The sequence below is a fragment of the Engystomops pustulosus genome, chromosome 9 (assembly GCF_040894005.1).
Source record: "Engystomops pustulosus chromosome 9, aEngPut4.maternal, whole genome shotgun sequence".
Lineage (NCBI taxonomy): Eukaryota > Metazoa > Chordata > Amphibia > Anura > Leptodactylidae > Engystomops > Engystomops pustulosus.
Window position 1 is genome coordinate 13551870 of NC_092419.1, and position 9058 is coordinate 13560927.

Genomic DNA, 9058 nt, shown 5'->3' on the forward strand with positions numbered 1-9058 from the left:
GTAGTGGTCAGACCAGGTTACGGCAGATCAGATTCCATTCATTTAGCAGGAGCTAAGCTGCAGTGACTCGGTTTGGCCACTACACTGAGAACGGCGCTGTCTGCTTGCTGCATTCTCTATCAGCAGCTGTTGGCGCCGTTCTCAGTGTAGTGGCTGAACTGAGTCACTGCAGCTGAACTCCTATTCAAGTGAATGGAGGCTGATCCGCAGTTCCCTGCTCTGACCACTACACAGAGAACGGCGCTGTCTGCTTCTCTGTTTATCATCTGCTGTGGGCGCCGTTCTCTGTCCAGTGGCTGAACTGAGTCACTGCAGCTGAACTCCTATTCACGTGACTGGAGGCTGATCCGTAGTTCCCTGCTCTGACCACTACACAGAGAACGGCGCTGTCTTTTATTTCAGTTTCTCTATCACTTGATCTGTGAGTGCACTGGGGTGTTGGACCACCACCAATCTGATATTGAGGGTCTATCCTTGCAATAGATCCTTATCATTTTTTTTTTTGCCTGGATTATCCCTCTAAAAAGTCTTACTGCTGATGATTTGGTCATGGAAGAAAAAAAATCCACTACTTCTAATCTTACTAAAACTTTGCTAAAGTTGCAAAAAAAAAAAAAAAAACGGAAAAAAAAGAATTAAAATAAAAAATAATGTAAAAATGTGATTGGCGCTAAGAATTGCTGTGTTTTTCCAGTATTTTTCCGGTGTTTTTCTCGCTGTGACCTCCCCTGGATCCAGCTGTTACGCTCTCATTTATTTCATTAGGTACAAAAAGAAAAGAAGAGAAAAGTGAGTGAGCGCTGAGGAGCCGCTGGCTTTATAGGTCTCTGTGGTCAGAATAAATTTGGGAGTCAGTGGTAACAGCTGTCCCTCTATTGATGCGGGGCTGAGGGTCAGTGTGTGCCGACAGCTGGAGCCGGCTCCCTGTGTGTGAGGCCTGACATAGGGAGAGGGGCCACGTCCCCAGAGGTCCCGGAGGGGCTCCTACTGCACCTGCAATTATCTACACAGATCTACCTACTCATCCTGCACAGAGATCTAGAAGCTTTCATATCTATCTATGTATCTGTCTTACACAGGTGTCTATCTCTATCCATATCTATCGCACTTCATATGTATCTGTCTTACACAGGTGTCTATCTCTATCCTTATCTATCCCACTTCTATCTATTGAGCTCATCTATCACCTCATATGTATCTGTCTGTCCATGGAGCTCATCTTTATTTCAGTCTTTTGTTCCAGCTCAAATACATCTATTGTGCTCATATCCATCATCATATGTATCCATCAGTCTAATTATATCTATATCTCTGTCTAACCCATGTCTATCTCTTATCTACAGTATCTCAAATGTATCCTCTATTAATATCTATATTCTGTCTCTCACATCTATATGTCTCATGTATAGTTCTCTGACCTCTATCTTTCTATCTATCTATCTATCTATCTATCTACTATCTATATGTCTCATGTATAGTTCTCTGACCTCTATCTATATCATATATTTCTATCTTATGTATATCTATCTATCTATGTATCTATCTATCTATCTATATATCTCATATCTATCTATCTATCTATCTATCTCATATCTATCTATCATCTATCTATCTATCTATCTATCTATCTATCTATCTATCTATCTATCTCATATCTATCTATCATCTATCTATCTATCTATATATCTCATATCTATCATCTATCTCATATCTATCTATCTATCTCCTATCTATCTATCTATCTCCTATCTATCTATCTTCTATCTATCTCATCTATCTATCTATCTCATATCTATCTATCTATCTATCTCCTATCTATCTCCTATCTCCTATCTATCTATCTATCTATCTATCTATCTATCTATCTATCTATCTATCTATCTATCTATCTATCTATCTCCTATCTATCTCCTATCTCCTATCTATCTATCTATCTATCTATCTATCTATCTATGTATCTATCTATCTATCTCCTATCTATCTTCTATCTATCTCATCTATCTATCTATCTATGTATCTATCTATCTATCTCCTATCTATCTCATGTCTATACGTCTCATGTATAGTTCTGACCTCTATCTCATATCTATCGCATATCTCATACCTCTCTGTCATATATATCTATCTTCTATCTCTTTATCTATTTCATATATATCCTCCATCTGTATAATATCTATATTCTGTCTCGTGTCTATACGTCTAATGTATAGTTCTGACCTCTATCTGTACAATAACTATTGTTCTGTCTCACATCTATACATCTCATATAAATTTCTCTGATCTGAGACGTCCCTTAGGCCCCTTTCACACTTGCGTTTTTCATGCGCGTTTTCCGCGCGTGTAAATCTCTGCATGCTCTACTTTTGCAAGTCACGCGCGTGAAAAGCGCACCATATAAGTCTATGGAGATGCATCAAAAACGCATTGCACTCTGAGACACATGCAAGTGCAATGCGTTTTTCACACATCAATTGCCATAGTAAAGATAGAGCTCAGTCCTGAGTCCATTTCACGCGCATTATCTGCGCGTGAAAAACGCATTGAAATTGCATTGAAAACGCGCATGAAAAACTGAGACACTGAAGAAACTCTGACCGGAAACTGATTGAACTCTGATGCAAAATGATGCGTTTTTCACTGACCAAACCCTGATCGCTCCCTGATCAGACTCTGACGTGATCTGCAACGCAGGGCCTTAGATGATGGAATAAAATTTCACCTGCAATGATTTCACCCCCCGGTGAGCTGCAGTTTCTTGGACTAGATCTTTCTATTATCTGCTATGTATCAGCCCGTCCATCCAATATCTATAACCGCTCCCTGTATATAGATAACACATCTCACTCCTGGAACCACGTGACGTGGCCATTATGTTTCTGGTGTCCTTTAATCCAGAAGAGGAACCGAAAGTCCTTCTCTAGCAGAAGCATCAGTGCGGCCCCTATTTCTACCCCAACCAGGGCCACCACTCAGAAGTTTGGGGCCCCTGACTGTCACATTTTGTGGGCTCCCACAGAGTTCACAGTGAGTTACCTGCACCTGGGAAGAGAGGACTTGGGGCCCCCTGAACACAGTCACACTAAAACCCCCTGATGGCGGCCGTGACCCCAACACCTCCCCCTGTAACTGCGCCCTCCAGTGGATGGGAGGGGATGCAAAATATGTCAGAATAATCTGCTCTACATTGGATCAATTATATATCTTGGTTACCTAAGACTCCTACTAAATATCCCAAAAAACACAAACATGTCCAAATAGATGTGGGTACTCTTATCTACCAAATTTTACAAATCGTAGTAGATAAGTTTGGAAAAAGGTCCAACCTATGTAATGATATAAGCTCTGGATACAACCCAACCAGAGGTATATTCCAGAATCTGTAGGAATATCTAAATTTGGCCATGACCGGCGCACAGATATTACACTGATGAGACTCGATTTGCTGTTTTATTATAATTTAAGTAGTTTTCCCACTAAGCAAGTTGGACCCTATCTGAAGGATTGGGGCTAACTTGGTGATCGGTGGGGGTCTCGGTGATGAGACCCCCACAGATCATGAGAACGAGGGTTTCGATGTACCCCTGCCGCACCCCTCGGAGCACCACCGAGATGCGCAGCAGGTGGAATTGGAGGAGAACTGCACTCGGCAATCTTCGTCAGCTCCATAAAGATGAACAGGGCAGCCCGGCCATGCACGACTCATCCCTGGGAGTGACGGGGGTACATCGGAACCACCGCTCTCATGATCTGTGGGGCTCTCATCAATGAGGATCGGGCCTAACCTGTTTTCTGGATAAACTCCTTTTAGTCTATCTCATATCTGTCATTATCTATATATCTATCTCATAACTTTCATTATTTACCATATCTATCTATCTATCTATCTATCTATCTCCTATCTATCTCCTATCTATCTATCTATCTATCTATCTCCTATCTATCTCCTATCTATCTATCTATCTATCTATCTATCTATCTATCTATCTCCTATCTATCTATCTATCTATCTATCTATCTATCTCCTATCTATCTATCTATCTCCTATCTATCTATCTATCTATCTATCTATCTATCTATCTATCTATCTCCTATCTATCTATCTCATATCTATCTATCTATCTCCTATCTATCTATCTATCTATCTATCTATCTATCTATCTATCTCCTATCTATCTATCTATCTATCTATCTCCTATCTATCTATCTCATATCTATCTATCTATCTCCTATCTATCTATCTATCTATCTATCTCCTATCTATCTATGTATCTATCTATCTGTCTCATATCTATCTATCTCCTATCTATCTATGTATCTATCTATCTATCTATCTATCTATCTCATATCTATCTATCTATCTATCTATCTCCTATCTATCTATGTATCTATCTATGTATCTATCTATCTATCTATCTATCTATCTCATATCTCTCTATCTATCTTTCTATCTATCTATCTATCTATCTATCTATCTATCTATCTATCTATCTATCTATCTATTTATCTATCTATCTATCTATCTATCTATCTATCTATCTATCTATCTATCTATCTATCTATCTATCTATCTATCTATCTATCTATCTATCTATCTATCTATCTATCTACCTACCTACCTACCTACCAACCTGCCCAATAAATCTATCTATTCATCGGTAGACTTATCAAGGGTTGTACTCGCATATAAGCCTTAGTAAAATCGCAATTCCTGCCGCATTGCCAGGAATTGCAACTATCTCTGCCACCTGTGTGCCAACTGGACGTGTAGTGGGCTGGACCGGGCCGTGGAGTGGGTAGTGGTGCCCAGTGCATTCACTATAGCCAGTGCCAGTTGTTGGCACAAGGTTATTCCTGGTGTAGAATTGTCCAGCCACAACATCGTCCACCAGTTATAATAGGAGCTGGATCCAGACGCTAGATAAAATGTATAATCTTTCCATATTGATGTCTCCATCCTTTCTCTCTACATAATATGCAAAATTTGGGTTTTAGGTGAAGTTTGTGCAAAACGTAAAAAGTTTATTTTGCAGTGACGTTACATCATGAAAGTCGGGTATTTACGTAAAAGCAAATAACGGACAAAATAATGAGACAAAAAGCCAGTGGTGGGCAGGAACGCCATCCGGAAAGGGGGTCCTGCCTCCTGGATTCTACCGGTTTTCCCCTCTATCTATCTATCTATATACACATATATATACTTATATAAATATATGCATGTATAAATACAGTATTTGCATCTATATACACAGTATATACATAGTATAAGCATATATACAGAGTATATACATATATACACAGTCTGTGACTCTTCTAGTCTCTCTGTATCTCTGGTACAACCTACTGATGACTCTCTGTGACTCTTCTAGTCTCTCTGTATCTCTGGTACAACCTGCTGATGTCTCTCTGTGACTCTTCTAGTCTCTCTGTATCTCTGCTACAACCTACTGATGTCTCTCTGTGACTCTTCTAGTCTCTCGGTATCTCTGCTACAACCTACTGATGTCTCTCTGTGACTCTTCTAGTCTCTCTGTATCTCTGCTACAACCTACTGCTGACTCTCTGTGACTCTCTAAGCTCAGTGGCCACGTCCGTCTTAGAACATCTGCCTGAAGCCTCGCAATACTGTGATACTATGTATCAATGGTTAGGTCTTGTCTTGGTCTCGGGATGTGAGCAGCATGATGAGGAGGACTGTCTAACAATAAATTCTAATTGAACCATGATATTTATTAGGCAATTAATGGATCAAACAACTTTTGTGGATTTTGCTGTTTACCTCCTCGTTGTGTAAAAGTAAAAAAACATTGAACAGTTGGATTTGTAGTCAAAAGTGTTGACTGTAAAAGCTTTAGATTGCAAATTACACGTACAAGGTCCCTAACTTTTTGCGAATCGTGTATTTCCCTACTTTATATGCATCTCATTTATATTAGGTCTAAGCACCTACATCTGTTTATCTGTTGATATATCTATCTCTATTTAATGATCTCATATACTTCCCATCTATCTATTTATTCTATATAATTGTCCATATATCTACGTGATCTCGTTATCTATCTCCCTATCCAATATCCATCCGACTAATGGCTCTATCATAATTACATCAATAGGTAGATAAATAAGAGATATCTACAGTATCTATCTGTATGTCTCATGTATCTATATTGCCAATACAGGCGGTCCCCTATTTAAGAACACCTGACTTACAGACGACCCCTAGTTACAAACGGACCTCTGGATGTTGGTAATTTACTGTACTTTAGTCCCAGCCTAAAATAAACAGCTCTAGCAGTTATCACAGGTGCCTGGAATTAAGATTTATTGATAATCCTGGTTCTTATGACAACCCAACATTTTAGAAACCCAATAGTCATAGAGACCAAAAAATAAAATTTGTCTGGGGTTACAATTATAAAGTATACAGTTCCGACTTACATACAAATTCAACTTAAGAACAAACCTACAGAACCTATCTTGTATGTATATCTATCTATAGTCTATCTCAGGGGTCAGGAACCTTTTTGGCTGAGAGAGCCATGAACGCCACATATTTTAAAATGTTATTCCGGAAGAGCCGTACAATATGCACATGCCCCCGAGGAGATAGGTAGTCTCAGTGTCATGGGTGCCCCTGCGATCTACGTCTCAGATCGCAGGCACACCCGTGCCCCTCTCTGTGGCGACGCCCCTTTCAGAGCTCACTCACGTCTCCATGTGACTGCTCCCGTACTGGCTGCGCGTGCACAGATTTAACTGGCCAGCGCGCTGCTGATTGGCGCTACCCACTTTCTTGGTTCCCCGCTGGATCTTAGTTCTTCATGGATATGAGGAAGCTTCTGTTGACCCCGGACCTGTTCTTGATCTGCCAGCCCTGACCTCTTGCTCCGTCCCTTACCTCACATCATTGCCACCTGCCTTGACTGCCTGCCTGTTCCTGAACACAAGACTTTCTAGTGATCCTGTACCTCAACCTTGGCTGCCACCGCAGACAAGTCGTGCCTGTGGAACGACCAGGTGGTACCTTACTGCAGCAAGACCATCCTACTTTGCGGCGGGCTCTGGTGAAGACCAGGTGCCACTTAGATTCCGGTCCAAGGTGTCTGCTTACATCATCGTCCATGGGGGTCCAGGGGGTTCACTACTCCAAATCCTGACACCCACCACATGCCTCGCAGTAGATAGGTAGTCCCAGCACTTGCCTCCAAGTAGATAGGTAGCCCCAGCACATACCCCCAGTAAATAGGTAGCCCCACAGCACATGCCCCGAAGTAAATAGGTAGCCACAGCACATGCCTCCCAGTAGATAGATAGCCCCAGGATATACCCCCAGTAGATAGGTACGGTAATAAAAAATGAATATTCACTTCCCAGCGCTCCCTGCAGCCAGCTCCCCATTGCTCCCACGCTCTTATCTTTGACCCAGGCTTAGACGATAGCGGCAATGGCACCTGGGCCGTACAAAGGATGTAGGCAGCGGTAACATCGCTGCCTGTGTCCAGTAATAAGTCTAAGAGACACATATCACCCATCAATATTTATTAAAGATCTGCCTGAGAGCCAGATGCAGCCAACAAAAGAGCCATATCTGGCTCCCGAGCCATAGGTTCCCTACCCCTGGTCTATCTCATACATTTTTATCTGTATGTCTATGTATCTGTCTATCCATTTCACGTTTACGTGGTGGCGTTGCTGATAAGATCCCCAGCGATGAGGACAAGAGGGGTCCGCAAGTGTGGATGCTCCGCCGCTGCTTCATTCACTTGTATTGGATCTCAGGGACTGTTGTCCTGTGCAGTCCTATAGAAGGGAACATAGCGGTGGCTGAGCATACGCTGCTGCACTTTTGGGCCCCCATTGTCATGATTTAATGGGGCCCCTGTGGTTGGAGTCCGATAAAAACATCTGTTCCCTTTCCTGTGAATGGAGAATAAATGTCATCACTGATAAACCCCAATAATGGGGGGCAAATAATTTATAAACATCTTGGCCCGAGGTAGATTGACTGGTCGCAATCCAATATCTAGGCCAAAAGGCCCCACCAACTCCCGTACCGGGTTTGTCTCACCCCCTTAATAGGGCGTTATAATGGTAAGAGTGATAATGAAGTATGCGTGGCATATCAATAGCCATGGCCAGTGCCCCCCATCACCACCACCAAACTGTTAGAAGGGTGGCGCATAATTCCCCCCATTCATGTGCAGGCGGCAGTGTGTCCTGGTGGGAAACAGTGTGTCCGGGTGTGAAGTGTGTGCTGGGGTGTGAAGTGTGCACTCAGCAGTAAGGGAGCGCGTGACATCCAACGCCTCCACAACACTCAGCCCCGGCTGTGACAAACTTCCCAGGATGTGCGGTGTCACCCCAGCAGGACTGGCAAATGGGGACGTGAACAAGCGGCAAATGAATGGGATAGATACATGGAAGGATAGATACAGAGATATTGGGGGATATTTATCAGGACCTCTGCGCACCGCCAGTGGCGCAGAGGCCCTGAAATAATCGCAAATGCTAGCTTATTATTTTTCACAATCCGCCACCTTCACGCCAGTGGGGCGTGAAGGGGCGTGAAGGGGGGGCGCGGCCGGCCGAGTGGGCACTCGCTGCTGCCGGCGACTTTTCATACGTGATAAGTCCCCGGTTGCGTGTTTTTCTACGCCAGGCCCTGCCTGGCGTAGGAAAAGCTCTGCGCAACTGGCAGCCCGATACATCAAGAGGCAGAAGCCTCTTCATGTATCGGGCTGCGAATTTGCAGCGGCGGGGCTATCATACGCTGGCGCACGAGCGCCAGCGTATGATAAATATCCCCCATTGTGTAGATAGATATTGGATGGATAGGTAGATAGATAGATAGATAGATAGATAGATAGATATGAGATAGATAGATAGGAGATAGATAGGAGATAGATAGATAGATAGATAGATAGATAGATAGATAGATATGAGATAGATAGATAGGAGATAGATAGATATATAGATAGATAGATAGATAGATAGATAGATAGATAGGAGATAGATAGATAGATAGATAGATATGAGATAGATAGATAGGAGATAGATAGAT